This window comes from Lissotriton helveticus, chromosome 12 (genome assembly GCF_964261635.1).
Source record: "Lissotriton helveticus chromosome 12, aLisHel1.1, whole genome shotgun sequence".
NCBI classification, from domain to species: Eukaryota; Metazoa; Chordata; class Amphibia; order Caudata; family Salamandridae; genus Lissotriton; species Lissotriton helveticus.
The window spans coordinates 256,049,193-256,068,626 of record NC_136073.1 but is presented as its reverse complement, the minus strand read 5'-3'; the positions used below and the strand labels follow the sequence as shown (position 1 = coordinate 256,068,626).

The window sequence follows — 19,434 nt, the reverse complement described above, 5'->3', positions numbered from 1 at the left end:
ATGTGGTATCATGGTCACTTTTACAGCTAGTAGACTACAGAATCTCGTAAAGGTTAATGGGAGTTCTAATTATAATCTATAGTCACAGTTAAAGTAAGCCAGTGTACGTTATTCACTGTAGATAATGCGCACAGTGTATTGCTCTCAAATTTCTTCATGTGGCTGTCATTACCTCTGAACAAGTATGTATCCATATATGCTAGTATTGTTACTGTAGTACTGGTTTAAACCTATCTGGGTCCACTTCAGTGCCTTCCAGGCATATCATTACGCTCCAGTGATACCCTAGTACCACTCAGATAAAGTACATGGGGGCTCCCCAACACAGAATGTACACAAATAGAGGGCTCAGGTGCGTCCTAACTGTCCCCATGGAATGGAATCATTCAGACCACGTTCATGGGTCTTAAGATTGTATACCCATCGCTGCTCTTTTTGTAATAGTCTCTTAGTCAAACCTGGACCTCCCTTCACTTTTTCGATGAGAGTCCATCTCAGATCATTGTCTGTATGTTGTCGCTCTAGGTAGTGTGATGTAAGTTTTGTAGCTGTAATGCCTCTGCGTATCTTGCTCCTATGTTCACTGATAATGACTTTGATCTTCCTAGATGTCATGCCAATTTAGCGATGTCCTCATGGGCATGTGATCATGTATATGATGTTGTCAGAATTGCAGTTATTATGACTGCTGTTATCACATTCGTGGGAGTCCTAAATCAATATGTGATGTGTGTGTGGTAAATTGGAATACACTACGGTAGCCTCATGGATAGTGGCCTTTAACCTGGGGTTGGTTTCACAATGTCAGTTGTCTATTTTGGCTAGGTTTTGATGTATCTGTGTGAACTAAGGAGTTCCTGAGGCTCCTATTTCTTTTAAATGAAAACATAGGTTTCTTGAAATTCAGTTGGTTTGAGGTAAGTATGTTCCATTTGCTATTGGTGATCTTCTTGTTGCATTAGAGGAAGAGTTGTGTGGTCACACACATCACAGGGTTGGTTTCTTTTTTTGGTATAGTTTTCCAGCAGAGCTGTACGCGGAGTATTTTGTGATATTTTCTGTGCCTGGTTTATTATTCTCTTTGGATATTCTTTCTTCCAGTTTCCTAGACAAATTTGCCGCCTCCACTTTATAGGTGTCCAAATCAGAGCAATTCCTATGAATCCTTAAAAAATTGTCCCATCGGGAGATTTTCCCTAAGTGCACGAGGATGTGCACTGTGGAAACTCTACAGACTGTTTTTTATCTGTGGGTTTTGTGTGTAGGGAGCTTTCCAATCTTCCGCCTCTAGCAATGATATTCACATCCAAGAATGATATCTTGTGATTGTCTGTGGACATGGTAAAGTGGAGAAAGACGTTGAGCTGGTTGATCCAGGCCTCAAACGTTTTTGTACTTTATTGGTTACCATGCCACACTATCAGAATGTCATCAATGTATCGCAACCAACTTCGGATTCTGTTGGAATGTGGGTTATTAGCCCAAATGTGTTCTTCTTCCAGGTTGCTCATATACAGACATGCGATGCTGGGGGCGAATGTGCTGCCCATCGAAGTTCTATGCTTCTGTAGATAGAGCTGATCTTCAAACCTGAAGAAATTGTCAGTCAGGGGAATCTTCATAAGTGTCATGATCCAATCGATTGGTGCTTGCCAGGTCCAGTCTTGCGCTTGTAATACATTTTCAATAACACGCAGACTCTTCTCCTGCGGGATGCTTGTATATAGCGCTTCCACATCCAAGCATATTAGTATTTCTAGTGTGGGATCATGTTCCAATTCAGATATGATGTTAAGGAGGTGTTTTGTGTCCCTTACATAGGACTTGATCTGTGTAACTAGGGGTCGTAGGAACCAATCAGTGTATTGGGAGAGGGGTTCCCTTTTCTACAATACAATACAATACAAACAATGTTTGTTTGTTTTGATATCCTCTGAGGCGGAAGCCGGAGGACTGTGCCCACAAGTGATTTTAAAATTGTATTTCTTTCGTGTGTTTGATTTTAAAACTATCACGGAGCTCACCTGCACTGAAACGCTGAGTGACTAGCGTTCTCACAGCCCTCCTAGCCCTCCCCTGACACAGCGACCCCAGCGCTGTTGCTGGGAAACGCCCACACCGCCAGCGCGGTCAGAACGCGGAAGCCACGCCCACTGCGAGGCCACGCCCCCTTGACTATAAAACGCTGAAATCAAGCGCGTCGCATTATTGTTTGTTTTGATATCCTCTGAGGCTGAAGCCGGAGGGCTGTGCCCACAAGTGATTTTAAAATTGTATTTCTTTTGTGTGTTTGATTTTAAAACTATCACGGAGCTCACCTGCACTGAAACGCTGAGTGACTAGCGTTCTCACAGCCCTCCTAGCCCTCCCCTGACACAGCGACCCCAGCGCTGTTGCTGGGAAACGCCCACACCGCCAGCGCGGTCAGAACGCGGAAGCCACGCCCACTGCGAGGCCACGCCCCCTTGACTATAAAACGCTGAAATCAAGCGCGTCGCATTATTGTTTGTTTTGATATCCTCTGAGGCGGAAGCCGGAGGACTGTGCCCAAAAGTGATTTTAAAATTGTATTTCTTTTGTGTGTTTGATTTTAAAACTATCACGGAGCTCACCTGCACTGAAATGCTGAGTGACTAGCGTTCTCACAGCCCTCCTAGCCCTCCCCTGACACAGCGACCCCAGCGCTGTTGCTGGGAAACGCCCACACCGCCAGCGCGGTCAGAACGCGGAAGCCACGCCCACTGCGAGGCCACGCCCCCATCACCAACTACAAATGTGCCAGTCATACCAGCGCAGCGGACGAGCGCAGCGGGAGCGCCTAAGGCAAGCCCGTCTGCGCCCGTCCGCGCACGACCGGGCCTAGGGCAACAATCCCTGGCGGATACAGCTGCCCCTAAGGTAAGCTACTCACGTCGGGAGCTACTAAGCCTCAGACCCCCCACCTCCCCTTGCGAATACATTCATGACCTAAATGGACCTTTCATCCGCTGTTCCCTCTGCAAGCCAGTCCAGCTCAAACTACCTACAAAACCTCACAAGCCCGCTGCCCTGAAACTGGCATCGTTAAACTGCCGATCGCTCCCTAAACACGCGACGCAGATTAACCACCTCATAGAAGACCAGGAGATTGACATCCTCTTCCTCACGGAAACATGGCTCGCCCCACATTCGGAGTCAGACATGGTGCTAGCTACCCCACCGGGCTTCCTTATTCAGTCCCTACCCCGCCCCTTAGGCCGAGGTGGTGGTGTTGCCATCATTCATCGGGACTACCTTCATTGCAAATCCGGCGATGCGCAGATCCCTGACTCTGAAAGCCTGCAATTTACAATCAAGCTAGACCCGACCAACTCACTGACAGGAGTCCTTGTTTACCGCCCTCCCGGTCATCCAGGCCCTTTCGCTAGCTCTCTCCTGGACACTGTAGCGACCCAGGCACACTCCTTATCAAATTTCCTGATCGTAGGGGATCTAAACATCCATCTGGATGACCCTACCGACCCGGCAGCAGCTGACCTGATCTCCGATCTGGCAGCACTTGACATCCACCTCCTTAATTCTGGAGCCACTCATACTAAGGGTCACCTGCTGGATCCAGTGTTCACTAGCACCCCTGCGATGCAAGTGAAGGAGGCCTCTCCCTTACCCTGGACAGACCATTTCTTAGTCTCCTTCCTACTACCAGGATCTTTCAGGACACCTCAAAAACCACCTACCTACATCAGGGACAGGACCTGGTCCAGACTTCCCACCGAAGAATGGGCCAGGAATCTTAAAAACACCATCCCTGTACACGCAGAAGACCCGGTTGTCGCCGACAGTAATTTCAGAGAGTGGATCACCACCTCCCTGGACTCCGTACTCCCACTAAGAACCAGGGAGGATAAAAACGGTAAACCCGGGTCCGCCCCGTGGTATACTTCGGACCTCCGACTACTCCGCAAAAACTGTAAAAGAGCCGAACGGCTTTGGAGGAAAGATTGGCAGCACACCAGCAAGGAAGCATACCATAATACAGTCAGACTCTACAAAGATGCCATTAGGCACGCCAAAGCTTCCCATTATGACACGCGGATAACAGAATCCTCCAATTCGGCCAGGGAATCCTTCCTAATTGTTAAGGAGCTGCTCAAAGTACCTAACTCTCCTTCCTCCAGTTCCCCCCCGGTGGACCGAAGTAATGATCTAGCCACCTATTTCGACGACAAAATCGCCCGTATTCTAGCTTCCCTCCCCTCTCCTGGTCCCGCCAGCCATTTGGACAATCCTCCACCTCCCAGCCAGACCGAAAATAATCCCCGCCCTCAACTTGCGACATTCAGGCCAGTAACATATGTAGAGGTAGAACGAACCATGACCAAAATGAGAAGCGGATCACCTCTGGATCCGGCTCCCATTAGATTCCTCAAAACTGTGGCCCCTGTCATCGTCCCCACGGTCATGGAGCTTATTAATAGCTCACTTGCCCAGGGATCTGTTCCTGCCAGCTGGAAGAGCGCCGTGGTAAAAGCACTCCTTAAAAAACCCCAGCTCGATCCAGCAGATATGGCAAACTACCGACCAATATCACTCCTTCCGGCAATCAGCAAGGTAGCTGAGAAACTGGTCAACGGACAATTGTCCCAGTTCTTTGAAACAAACAACGTCCTACGGGAATCCCAAACTGGATTTCGCCCGGGTCATGGCACAGATACTGCCCTCCTCGCCGTCATCGAGGAGGCAAGGCGCATACTGGATTCAGGAGGGTCAGTGGCAGTGATCCTCCTGGATCTCAGTGCAGCCTTCGACACAGTTAACCATCGTGTCCTTCTCCACCGACTCGCGGCAGCAGGGATCACCGGGACGGCACTCAGCTGGATAGAATCCTTCCTCACCGGACGCACGTTCCAGGTATGGGACGGCAATTACCACTCATCCACCCTCCCCCTCACAAGCGGGGTCCCTCAGGGATCTTCCCTGAGCCCGACGCTTTTTAATGCATATATGGCCCCTCTTGAAGACGTGGTGACACCATTTGACATAAAAATGGTAAGCTACGCTGATGACACTCAACTGGTCGTCTCCTTATCCCAACTAGTCGACCACCCAGAGAACCTGGCCAACTGTCTCACACAAATCCACAGCTGGATGAGTGATTCATCATTAAAATTAAATGGGTCTAAGACGGAAGTGATGCTCCTGGGAAAACAATGGGCGACCATCCCCCCAACAGTCTGGCCTGACGTGTACGGAGAAATCCCTTCTCCGAAGCGTGAAATCAAAACCCTTGGAGTGTGGCTAGAACCTGAGCTCACCATGAAGACGCAAGCGGCTAAAACTGCGGGTACCTGTTTTGGGCTCATGCGTACTACCCGTAAGATTCTCCCCTTATTACCACCTGCTTCCAGGAAACTCCTTATCCAGGGACTAGTATTGTCCCGTCTGGATTATAGCAATATGGTCTACCTGGGAGCCCCAGAGGCCACATTGACGAGACTGCAGAACGCTGCGGCACGTCTGCTCATGAACCTTCCCTCGAGAGTGTCAGCAAAACCAGCCCTCAAGGCCCTGCACTGGCTCCCTGTGCGCCAAAGGGTGGAATTCAAAGCCATGTGCACGACACACAAACTAATCAACGGATCTGGCCCTGCGATCCTCAGCAGCTTGGTCACCCCCTACAAAGCATCCAGATCCCTCAGTTCGGAGAATGAGCACTTAGCCAACATCCCCAAATTCAAAAGGACACGCACAGGAGGACGACGATTCTCGGTTCAAGCGGCCATGGGATGGAACTCCCTCCCACGCACCCTCAGACTGGAATCCAGTTACCTGGTTTTTCGCAAAAAACTGAAAACGCACCTATTCCCGAAATAAATGTTCCTCCTCCCTTCCCTTCCCTCAATGGATATCAACCTTTTTACAGCGCGGGGATGCCCTTGGGTCACCAGGCGCTATACAAATCGCTAAATAAATAAATAAATAAATACCCCCAAGATCCATAAAGGGAGGATTCCACCACCCAGGAGACCTATAGTTTCCGGCATAGGTTCAGTGTTAGAACCCCTCTCCCAATACACCGACTGGTTCTTACGACCCCTCGTTACACAGATCAAGTCCTATGTAAAGGACACAAAACACCTCCTTAACATCCTATCCGAATTCAAATATGATCCCACACAAGAGAAACTAATATGCTTGGATGTGGAAGCGCTATATACAAGCATCCCGCAGGTAGAGGGCCTGCGTGTAATCGAAAATCCTCATGCACTTAGGGAAAATCTCGCAGTGGGACAATTTCTAAGGATTCGTAGGGATTTCTCAGATTTGGACACCTATAAAGTTGGGGGCGGCAAATTTGTCTAGGAAACTGGTAGAAAGAGAATAAACCAGGCACAGAAAATATTCCACGCTCAGCACTGCTGGAAACCAATACTAAGAAACCGACTCTGTGATATGTGTAACCACATATAACTCTTCCTCTAATGCCATCAAGAAGTTCATCAATAGCAAATGGAACATATTTACCTCGAACAAACTGAATTTCAGGAAACCTATGTTTTCATTTAAAAGAAATATGAGCCTCAGGAACTCCTTAGTTCACACAGATACATGGAAACACAGCCAAAATACACAACTAACATTGTGGAACCAACCCCAGGTTAAAGGCCACTATGGATGTGGGAGCAGCGCAGTCATACTAACTGCAATTCTGACACCATCATATACATGATCACATTCCCATGCGGACATCGCTACAATGGCATGACAACTAGGAAGATCAAAGTCTGTATCAGTGAACATAGCAGCACGATACGCAGAGGCATTACAGCTACAAGACTTACATCACACTACCTAGAGTGACAACATACAGACAATGATCAGAGATCGACTGTTATCGAAAAAGTGAAGGGAGGTCCAGGTTTGACTAAGAGACTATTACAAAAAGAGCAGAGATGGGTATACAATCTTAAGACCCATGAACGTAGTCTGAATGATTCCATTCCATAGGGACAGTTAGGACGCACATGAGCCCTCTATTTATGTAAATTCTGTGTTGGGGATCCCCCATGCACTTTATCTGAGTGGTACTAGGGTATCACTAGAGCGTTATTATATGCCTTGAAGGCACTGAAGGGGACCTAGCTAGGTTTAACCAGTACGACGGTAACAATACCACCATATATCGATACATACTTATCCGTAGGTAATGACAGCCCCATAGAGAAATACGAGAGCAATACACTGTGCGCGTTGTCTACAGTGAATAACGTACACTGGCTTACTTTAACTGTGACTATAGATTATGTTTACTGGTTTACTTATACTGTGACTATATATTTTAACTACAATCCCCATGATCCTTCATGGGATCTTGTAGTTTGCTAACCGGACGCATGACTATGATGCCACGTCCTATGCTTCTGTAAGGGTGCAATTAACAAGTAAAAGCGGTTCCGGGAACTTCTGCTAGCCTGTTAAGTGGATGCTTATCCCAGCCTCGTCGTACACGCCGGGAGATGCGGACCCGATTAGGTGCTGCAGCGGGGACAGGATCCTTGACAACATCAGTGATTTTTTGGTTTTTTAAAACACATTTTATTGGTTAAACAAGGGTCAACACATGACATGTTATACATTCAATCATCCCATATGCCCTCATTATCACCCCCAGCTAATCCCTCAGGTAACCTCCCCCCCTCCCCCCCCCCGCTGCTGTTGGTGTGGGCATAGTTCAAGCATATATTATAATAGTTAGTAGAAACCTAATGGATCGATACTCATCTGTAGCTACAACCTGTGGAACTTAATACAATACTCATCTCCCCTAGTCCTCATCTTCCACCTGAGAATTCCTTAGCGCCTGCACTAACGCCTCCCATGCCCGTGCCATCTCTAAACTCTTTTCATTCGCTGTTCGGGTGGCCTGTCTTAATCTGACAGTACTCTCACTGCGGGCCCATTTGTATAATTCTGTTGTCCATCTTCTACTAGATGGACCCTCCCTCGACTTTCAGTGCCAGGTGATTTCCCTCTGGGCTAGGATTAGGCCTAAATCAATGAACTTGCTAGTAATTTTAGTTTTAATCGTGTGAGGAAACCAGAGCAACAGACACGTCGCCATGTCGTATTCCACCTGCCTGTCAGTAACTTCATTAAGAAGCGCCCCCACCTCGGACTAGTACTGCCCCAGCCTCGGACAATCCCACAGCATATGATCCAGTTCTGCATCAGGCGTCAAGCATCTAGGGCACACTGCGTCCTGCGTGTGAAAATACCTCCGAATCTTCCCTGGGGTGAGGTATGCTCTGTGCACTATAAAGAAGTGTACCTGCTGGAACCTAGCATTTCTACACCCTTTCCATGTCCTCTTCAGGACATGACCCCATGCTGTGTCCGGTATGAGTCGCCCCACACTCGCCTCCCACTTTAATTTCAGTGCTGTCAGTGGTGCCACGCCCTCATTCAACATTCTAGAATGCAGGCAAGTAACCGCTTTGAATGTTCCCGCCGCCATTACTACGTACTGGCAAGCCATGGTGGTCCGTGGTTCCGTCTGCCCGGTCTTCCAGTGTTTCCGTATCGCCGTTGTGATAGCCGCATGCAATAGGAAACTCCCATCAGGAAGGCCAAATTGATCCTGCAACACCCGAAATGGCAACAACTCGCCATCCGTGTAGAGGTCGCCTATCATCTGAATTCCTAGCTCTTCCCAGTCCATGAGCGAGGACCAGTCCCCTCCGTGCGGCAACTCTGTCAACATACCCAGAGGAATTTCCGGGGCATACAGATGTGCCACCCCTGCTCTCCTTTGGCTTCTGTTCCAACATAATCGCAGAGTATTCTCCTCCAGCGTCAAATCCCGTACATCCAGTTTCTGCTGCATTATTATATACGATAGAACATGTCTCTGTATTCCGGCCCCTCGGGCCAGATCAGGGCCCCTGAACTCCACTGCGACATTTTGGGTAAGGATCTGCAGTTGCGCTGCCAAATAATAAAGTTCAAAATTAGGAACTGCCATTCCCCCCTCCGCTTTAGGCCTCATCAGCGTGGTTAACGCTACCCGTCGCCTTCCATGCCCCTATAAAAATTTCCGTGATTAGCGTGTTTAATTCCCGAAACATCCGCTGAGGGATCCATATCGGTAGCGTACGGAAGTAGTAGAGTAGTCGAGGTAAAGCCACCATTTTGAGCAGTGCTACTATCCCCACTACCGAAAGGGGAAGAGTTGCCCAGAATGCCATACAACCTCTCAGGGCTCTTATACAGCGTCCTATGTTCCCTTCTAGCATGTCGGCAACTCCGTGATAAATACAGACTCCCAGATAGGTGAGACACGACCGTTCCCAGATAATGTCCCCAGCTGGCCGTGGTTGGGGCGTCTCTGCTCGTATCGGGAAAAGGCACGTCTTACTCCAATTAACCCTAAGGCCTGATAATTTCCCAAACCTCGACAACATGTTTAACGCCCCCCGCAATGCCGTTTCCGTGTCCTCTAAGAACAACAACAGGATATGTATTGCGGAGTCCCACAGCAGTCCAGGCCCCTAAATATCATCCCTGTCCTAGCCAGGGCCGCCAAGGGCTCAATCGCCAAAGCGAACAGCAACGGGGATAGTGAGCATCCCTGCCTCGTTCCTCTCCGTACAGAATAATCGGAAGATATCACTGCACCCAGTCGCACCCTGGCAGTCGCTGAGGAGTAGAACACTTTTGTCCAACGCCCAAATTGAGTCCCTAAACCGAACTTCTCCAGCACCTTATGAAGGTACTCTCATTCCAGGCTATCAAAAGCCTTTTCTATATCTATTGATAGCATGGCTGACGTCCGTTCTGTCCCTAGGTCGCTCCCCAGTACCCGTAGCAGGCAACGAATATTAGTCGAGGTATTCCTGGTTGGGATAAACTCAGCTTGATCCTCATGGACCAATGTGGTCATGTACAGTAGCAGTCTAGTGGCCAATATACGGCTCAGGATTTTATAGTCCACCGTCAACATTGATAGCGGTCTGTAGGAAGTCAAATCACTTTTCTCTTTCCCAGGCTTTAAAAGGGGAACGATCAACGCCTCTCTCATCGATCTAGGCAGGTGACCCAGCTCCGCTGCTTCCGCATAGATCTCCAATAAGTGAGGTGCCAAAACGTCTATGTATTTTGCATAAAATTGTCTTATTCCGGGCCATCTGCTTGATCGCACCCCTAATCTCCGGCAATGTTATGTTTTGACCCAGTGTCTTAGCACTCTCCTCATCCAGTCCCGGGAGCTGAATCCCCGCCAGGTAGCCCTCCATGTCTGACCCCTCAGCCTCCAGGTTACTTCGATAAAGGGCCCTATAGTAATCCAGGAAGCGCGAGAGGACTGCAGTTTGGGAGTAGACCATTTCTCCCGTCTCCGCACTCACGCTCATAATTGGGCAACCTCTTGAAGTCGGGCTAGCTAACCTCCACCAGGACCGAGCCCACCTTATCTCCTTCAGCATGAATCTTTGCCACATATTGTCTATAGTCATAGCCCCTCAATCTCTGTTTCTGCAGCCACCCGTTCCTTAGCCTCCAGTAACTGCGTCTGCAGCTCCGGCTGCTCTGGTCTCCGCTTCTCTATGTCCCTCAGTGCTCCCTCTGCTTTTTGTACATCTGCAAGTACCACCGTTCTTTCACCTGAGTATTTACTAATGCATAGCCCTCTCACCACCACCTTAAATGCATCCCATTCCACTGCCCTGGTAGAAGCCGTCCCTCTATTCTCGGCGAAGTAATGTTCAATGCCCTCCTGAATTTCTGCGCAAAATGCTTGATCTTCAAGGGTCTCCGGGCGCAATCGCCAAGTGGGGATCGCCGCCCTCATACGTTGCCATTTAAGGGACACCAATTGGGGGTTGTGATCGGAAATGGTCCTAGCCAAATATTCGGAATGTGTGTTGCCAGGGAAGCTATCGAGTGGCTGCATAAGATGGTGTCAATTCGAACATGTAGTTCATGGAGTACCGAATAGAAGGAATAATCCCTATCACCAGGGTGGTGCCCTCGCCACACATCAGCGAGTCCCCATCTTTCTTGCCAGTCCGACCTCTGCGTAGCAAGCCTACGGACCGGGGAATCAACCAGTGGAGGATGTGACCTATCTAATCTTACATCTGTAATTGAATTGAAATCCCCCCCCTCCCAGTAACACCTGGCCCGCTAGATAGTGTGCTAATGCCCCTGATATTCTATCTAGGAAGCGGGCTTGATCTGCATTTGGAGCATAAACACTACAGAGCACCACATCTCATCCATACAATCTCCCCTCTACTGCTACATATCTGCCCTCTGGGTCAACTACATGATTCGTGGCCTGGAAAGGGACCCCCGCCCTCACCCATACCAAGGCTCCCCTGGCAAACGCAGAATAGGCCGTGCCAAACACCTGGCCCGCCATCGCCATTGTAAGGCAATGCACTCCATTTTGGTGAGATGGGTCTCCTGAAGCAGCGCTATCTGGATCCCACGTCGCACCAAATACGCATGCACCTTATGGCGTCTGGACATGGTATGCAGTCCTCGTACGTTCCATGTAATGCATTTCAATTCAGGTAACGTCCCCATTGTCATCGTTCCCCAACTTCTCCTCCTTCATGTCTCGCCTGCCCACACCGAAGCTGCTCAATTCCCAATTCTCAACTTCCCGCAAAACACCCATCGCCCTCCCCCCAGAACAGGACCCAATAACAGACTATTCGCCCCCATCCAAACTTCCACAACAAATCACACAATTCTATCCTGCAGTAGCCACTACAGGTTGCATTAAGGGTAATGGGAGGGTGGTTCAGCCCCAACATGTGGCAGCCCTCCCCTTCACCCCTAGCCCCCATTCGAAAGTATGTCATAGTTTTAGTATTCCCAGATATCATCAGGTGCATCAGAGCCACCAGGAACAGTTTGTAAGAGGAGTCCCGCATGAGGGGTTATTCATCTAGCATTCCCTCCGCTATTCCGGGCGTGACCTCCGGGCCCTTAGTGCTGTCTGTGTCCGAGAACTCAGTGCCCGATTTTCTCTTGTCCTCGTCAGAGTCCGTCCCCATCGCCGACTCCTCTCTCTGTGAGCCTGTTATCTCCGCTGTCGCCGCCAGAGCTCCTCGTTTATCTGCGGCCATTTGAGTGGTCTGTTGTGCCTGCTGAGGTTTATTTCGTTTACGGAGACGTTGCGATTTGCGCATCTGTGTCGGTCTAGGCCATTCCTACCCCCTCACTCAGTGAAGGACTATCTGACTTTTTTTATGAAAAGATTAATAACATCACTGTAAACTTCCAGCACATTCCCCTTGATATACCGCCAGCTCAGGTCAGCAACGATGCGGCAGTGTTCACCTCATTTCAGCCACTCATGGAGGACCATGCTCTATCTCTGTACCTGAAATGTAAATCCGGCTCTCCCTTGGACCCTGCCCCTGCCCTTGTATTGAGTGACTTAGCACCAATTCTGTTGAAACCTTTGCTAGATATTTGGAACTCCTCTTTGCAGTTGGGTCTTTTTCCTTCTCTATGGAAACAGGCACTGTTGATACCCATTCTAAAAAAAACAGGCGCCGACCCACTATGCTTCAACAACTACCGCCCCATCTCACTGCTCCCCAAGCCCGCAAAAGTGTTGGAGAAAGCGGTACAGGAGCAGTTGTCTGAATATCTGGAAGCCAACCATCTTCTCCATGATACACAGTCAGGATTTAGGCCTGATTTTAGCACAGAATCAGCATTGCTTGAAGTGTCTGAATCTATTCGCGAGTGTGTGGATAGGGGCGAGGAGGCCATGTTGGTCCTCCTCGACCTATCCGCAGCATTCGATACCATCTCGCATGACACTCTGCTGATTCGCCTACAGGAGGTGGGTGTAGGAGGAACTCCCCTGGCTTGGGTGAAATCTTTCTTGTCTGATAGATTTCAACAGGTCTCCCTTGGACCTTTTGTCTCCTCCAAAAAATCATTGAGATGGGGAGTACCGCAGGGATCTGCCCTCAGTCCCCTTTTATTTAATGTATACCTGAGGCCATTGGCGGAGTTAGTCGAGGCGTGGGGCGTCAGAGTGATCTCCTATGCTGATGATACTCCGCTTGTGTTTTCTTTTAGGGATCACTCTGACAGCACCATGGCCCACTTCCGCCATTGTCTGGTTAACATCGCCTCATGGATGTCCACCAATAACTTAAAATTGAACACCGACAAAACTGAGGTGCTATTTTTTAACCAAAAGTCTCCTATTCCCTCCAACATCTGGTGGCCCTCCCAACTCAACGCCCCCCCAGGTACCTGTGCAAGCTGCCCGTAACTTGGGTTTCCAATTTGACACAGCATTGTCTTGTAAAACCCAAATTACTAAGGTTTCATCAGCCTGTTTTGGTAAACTTCGAATGATTAAAAAAATCACTCCTTTTATACCTCTCGCTTCCCGCAGAGCAGTTGTACACGCTCTAATTACATCCCACCTGGATTATTCCAACAGCCTTTATGTTGGTGCCCCTGCATATCTCATTAACCAGCTGCAACTTGTGCAGAATTCAGCAGCCCGGCTGATATGTAACATCCCTTATCGCCACTCAATTTCACCCTACCTAGCCAAACTCCACTGGCTACCTGTGAGATATCGCATTCAGTTCAAGGCTCTAGTCCTGGCCTTTAGAGCTCTTAACGATCGTGGCCCGGCTTTCTTAAGGCATAGAATCAGACGATCTCTTGCTACGAGGGATTTAAGATCCAACCATCTTGGACTCATGTTCTGCCCTCGCTTTCGTCTGGCCCGTACAGGCGGTAGAGCATTCGTCGTGGCCACTTCTAGATTGTGGAATGCTCTGCCAGTAGAACTTAGACTCCTGTCATCCGAGGTTGTTTTTCGTAGTAAACTCAAAACCTGGTTTTTCTCTCAGATTTAACCTGCAGGAACTCTCCACTGAACCTTCTGGGACCTCACTTGCTGTCAGCGCCGGGACACCCCCGTTGGGGGTAGCTGTTATGCGCTTTACAAATGACTAAATAAATAAATAAATAAATAGGCGGTCCGCGGTCCCCTTTACCTTTACGATCCGTGCCCGCTCTATATGATTCGAGCCATGTCCAAGCTTCCTCTGGTGTCATGAAAAACTGCGTCGAGCCATCCATAATCACTCTCAGTTTTTCTGGGAAAATCAGTGAATATTGGATCCCTTCATCTCTGAGCTCTTTTTTAACTGACAAGTATGAGGCCCTGCGCTTTTGTATCTCTTGGGTGTAGTCTGGGAATATCGTGACCGTGCCATTCCCCACCTTAAAGGGCCCTGTTGATCGTGCCCTCTGGATTAGCAGATCTCTATCTTTGTAATGAAGGACTCTGGCCACTATAGGTCGGGGAGGGCGGCCAAGCAAAGGCGGCTTGGCTGGTACCCTGTGTGCTCTTTCAAGTGTAAAGAAGGAAGATAGTCCCTCCGGGGTCACCACTAATTTGAACCAGTTCTCCAAATAGGTAATCATGTCAGCTCCCTCTGTTTTTTTCCGGCAGGCCTACCACCCGTACGTTGTTGCGCCAATTTCGACTTTCTGAATATTCTGCCCGTTTTTCTAGAATTGCTAAGCGTTCCAGCGCATCACCCAACTTGCGTTCCACCGTCACCAGTGATGCTTTCAAATCTTGAATGACCAGTTCAGTCTCTTTCACCCTGTCCGCCAACTTTGAGTGGTCTGCTCTCAGGAGTCTCAGTCCCGTTGCAACTTGCGCTATGTCCTGGTGTAGGGAGTCCTTTGTCGCCGCTATTGCCTCCAGGATTTGATCTAAGCGTTTATTAAGTCTCTGGTCCGAATTCGTGGCCTCCATTGCACTACCCTCATCACGGTCGTCGTCCTGCCCTGCAGCCTCCTCTTTCTTATTCTTTGGCTTCATCTTGAATCCTTATGCGTACCACTGCGCAGCCGACTCACACTTCTCCGCTCAATTACCTTCAACTAAGGACTGTATGGGCGATCGGCCGATGAGCGCGCCACCGAGTGCAGCACTATATCGCAGGGCCCCCTTTTTTTTTTTTTCCCGCGAGCCCTCGACCCTCCAATGTCTACAGCTACAGCGGGGAGCCCCAGCTCTCCTCCCGCCACAATCCGCAACCAGTTTCAAGTCTGCGCCAGTCAGCCAGGTTGGACACCGTTCCCCATGCTGCCTTCGTGGGCTTTGGTGACAGTCTGGCTCTCACGGTCTCAGCCAGTCGTTGCGCTGCTCCTGCCGTGGGTCTGATGGTATTGCCTCGGGTAAGTCCAGATCCCCGATCACGCTCCCTATATGTTACGTGCGCTCAAGGTCAGAGTGCTGCTCGTAGATCAGGGGGTGGCTACGCCCTGTTCAGCGCTCACATGTCCCAGCCAAGTCTTTCCCGTTCGTTATCAGGGCAGAGTGGGGGCCGTCTCTCACTCTACTGTGACCCGTCAGCCTCCACTACTAGATTCAATCCTGCTTTCCAGTGCCGCCGGTCGCGCATCTCCACTCTCCTTCAGCGCAGCGCCGCGGACCTGCCCCCGCCCCCACCTCCGTAGCACCGGGATCAGGTCCGTACCACCACACTCACCAGGGACTGCAGGAAGACGCCTCCGGTGTCCGCTCGCCTGTCGATCCTTCTCGCTGTTTCCGCAGTGCTCGTTCAGCTGCACCACACCGTGCAGAGTTTCAAGGTCGCCTGGTAGCCTCTTCAGAAGGTGCGCTCCGGCCACAACACTCACCCTCGTGTTTTAGCGCCCCCGCAGTCCTCAATTGTCCGAAGTTCAGTTTTCGCTCAGGAGCCGCACGGGTGTCCCAGCACCACCAGCTTGCCGTATTTGTCTTCTATGCGCGGCGTGACAGACACGTTACACCGCGATCAGCTTGCCCTCTGGTCGCCATTTTAACAGCTCCGATCAGTTTTATTATCCTCCGTCTATGTGGAGCCTCGAGCTTCCGCACCACTTATTACCGCAGTTCTTTGTGTAGAGGCAGCAGGCCACACTCTGCGCTGTGCTCATCCGGCTCTCTCATTCGGGGACACTTGTTCCTTCGGAGGGTGCATGCCGCAACTCAGTCCGCTCCCATCAGCCGACTGCCGCCGCCATCTTGCTGCTTCACCTCCGGCCCTCCGACCACTCAACTCGCGTCAGGAGCACACTGGAGCCTCCGGACGTGGCAGTTTCGGTCTGGCAGGCTTCCCCAGTGGCTCCGATGCACTCTCCTCTAATTTGGTCAGGTTACAGGATGGTTTTCAGGATAATAATCGGGATTGGGCATGGAGCTCTCAGCTCACGCCGCTTCCCCCATCGGCGCTCAAACCACGCCCCTTGACAACATCAGTGATTATGCAGAATGGAAGAATGAATGTGGTTCTGCCCGTTACTAATAATTCGTGTATGGTGCAACTGGGATTCTAACACCACTTCCTCTATTCTCTGACTACAGTGTGTGATTGCAGGACTGCCCCACCTTTTTGCATCCCCCAGAGACATGCGTAGTCCCCCTGAGTTGGGTAATGTACTTCTTGATATAACTCATGGAGGACACCATGCTCTAGGCGAAATCCATTCCTGGGGCGCCTCATAACAATTTGCTATGACTGAGAAGAATGTTTTTAAAAATGTTTAATGACATTTATTGTACCTCACCACAATGAGGCGGGCTCATGATCAAATAGATCACCTATCTCACTCCGGGTGTAACTGGTTAACGTGCAGTTCACGGAAACCGATCACGTTTTGATTTTGGCGGATTTCAGGTCCTCCTTGATCACAATGCACTATATGAATTATGAAATATGAAATATAAGCATACATTATAGTGCAAAATTGCGCACATCTCACTATAAACACACCAGATGGGTGAGCCAGCACCGCGCGAGCCAGGCACTAAGACTCATCTTGAGTCACTATACCTTTGGTTCTTTTTTCTTTTCAGGTTGGACGTACCAGAATTGAGCGCCCACAATAAGTATAAGTATATCCAAGGGGCGAACGCGTTGGAACAGCTTTCTGCTCCACATATATAATATTTTATATTTCATCCAGAGAGGGAATTTTTCTCCGCTTTTTTCCCCGAAGAAAGCCGTGGACCCACAGTGGCCATTCACAGGCTGAAACATGTTGGCAATTTACATAGGGTCATAGGACCATTATACCCTTGAAAAACCCTGTCTTTGGTTTTTAATATCCCCTGTCACTCCATATTAAAGGGATACCTGGAATACCGGGAGGATTGTTAACCTTTAACCCACCTGGCCTTTTCTCTAAAGTGCTCCCGGAAATACAGTTGAGCCCACCCTAACCTTAGGAGTCATGGTGAACCCGATGATGAAGCATGACACAATTAGAGTGTGTGAGGGTTACTATACAAAACTGAATTGATCCCATTCATGCTAGAAACACCTAATGGGACTTCCTGATTAGAGGATTGTACCTAGCTATAGATTTTTTGGGAGGGTTACTTTTTTGGATGGTTAATGTTAAGTTGGGAGGACGTATCCCCCCGTTTTGTTTCTCTTCCAATACTGTGGAAGATCCTCTCCACTCTTCCGGCCTTTTGCCATTATACTGTAGTTGCTGTGATTAAAAAACATCTCCTGTAAAATGTGAAATGTATGTCTTTATTTATTTATCTGGAACAGTGCTTTGCACTCTGAATGTAAGCATCACCCCGACGAAACATACCACTTAAGGATTGCCCTTTCTACAGTATTTATATAGTTAACCAGTAACACTCAAACAATTTATTATAAAAAAAGATCAACCTCTAATGCTTTTTAGAGCAAAGCACCCAGCAAAAACCTCACCAATGCCTGTATATTCAAGATCTTATTCGTTTACGTGTTGGTATCCTGTTAAATGGCATTGATGTCCTGGTCAGTAAAAACAAGCATTGGCAAAACCAAAAGGTCTTGCTTATGCAAGATCTGTTGCCTTGGTCAATGTTCTTTTAGCCATATTGAACAGCAGCTCTGTCTTCAGTGCAGTATGTATGTAAGTCAAAAAGGAAAATTGCTATGACACGGTCAACACTGGCTTGTCATACAGCTTTTGTTTCTTTACTTACAACCATGTTGCAACATGACTACGAAACATTGGCAAAGCCAATAGATCTCGCAAAGGTGAGACCTATTGGCTTTGCCAATGGTTGTTTTCTGGTGCAGTCTGTTTGAGGAAAAGTTTATTTCCTGTATAAGGTGATGTTTGTATTTTTACTGACTGCTCTGTCACTGTTTTTAATTTTGTAATTTTATTATTGATTATTCTTATTGTTTTGCTTATATGTTCTTTTAGGTTCCCTGTGTAACCAAGTAAAGATTGTTGATTGAGTGATAGCCCAATATTTATTTATGGTGAATAGCAACGTTCATTGCCTGGTTTAACTATTTCAAAATCATTGCTATAATTGGTTGCAGAATCGAAAATAGTCCTAATATGGCGAGAGTGATTATATACCTGGCGACCTTAATAACCTGGCTTTATTTTGTTTGTAATAAATAGATGTGTAGAAGCAAGGTGTGGCTGTCAGCCCAGTTCACTGAATACAGTAATTTATGCATCAAATACATAAATAACTCATTTATATTGGGGAACAGCACAAAGTATTGCTGCATCTGAAGCTTGTAAATTTTCCTGCAACTTTTGATGTTGCATTTGAAAAATTGTTCAGCTACATTAATCAGTCACAATTCTCCGTTAAAAATTTGAAATGTTGAACAGCCGGAACAGAAATTTACATTTTTGTACCCAGATGACCACTCGTTGTATGCATGCACGTTAGACAGTAGTATTTTCAATAGTGTCGCAAAAACAGCTGTATAAACATAGGGAGGGAAAATTAGAAAATGGAACTGGATGAAGGCATGTGTTATATAGATGCCAAATTGTATTTACTTTCATTCAACTGTTATGAAGTTTTTCCCATCAAAAATTACTTTTGGGGGTATCCCATGCACAGTAGACCCCTGCTCTCCAACAATTGTATATTAAACCAAAGCAAAGTGAACATACAGTAGTCTTTTTTCCCTGAAACGTTTTTTATAGTCAGATGAACACAGTGGGGGCGAATCAAGTGTCCAACTTAATTAGGTCCTCTAGTACAATGCACTAAATGTTTTTGTCAGACCACGCTTTGGAATTTGTTAGAGACAAGCAAGTAAACTTTTATAACAGTGCTTAATTTGAGTCATTGGTGGCAAATGGGGTCCGCCTGGACTATTTTTTGAGGGACCAGCCCTTTTTTTCCTCACCAGACTTTGCCTCATAATAAGAAAAACACAAAAGGCGGAAAAGAGGGGAAAACGGTGACAGAGGGAGAAACCAGGGATTAAAACATAGCCTGCAATAGTTAAATGAAGGCACAGAGAGTGTATGGAGTTGGAATGCAGATTATACATACATGGTATTTGGCAGTCCTGACAATTTGTCATCGCTTCTGCGAGCTCTAAATCGATCGTTGGGCACCTGTATTAAGTATTTTACAGA

General features: G+C 48.2%; 1 protein-coding gene across 2 annotated transcripts in view; it reads left to right on the top strand.

Moving 5' to 3' along the window:
* TERF2 (telomeric repeat binding factor 2) overlaps positions 1-19,434 on the top strand; it is a 578,117-nt gene that overhangs the window by 122,076 nt on the left and 436,607 nt on the right. The gene's annotated exons all lie outside the window — the stretch shown is intronic.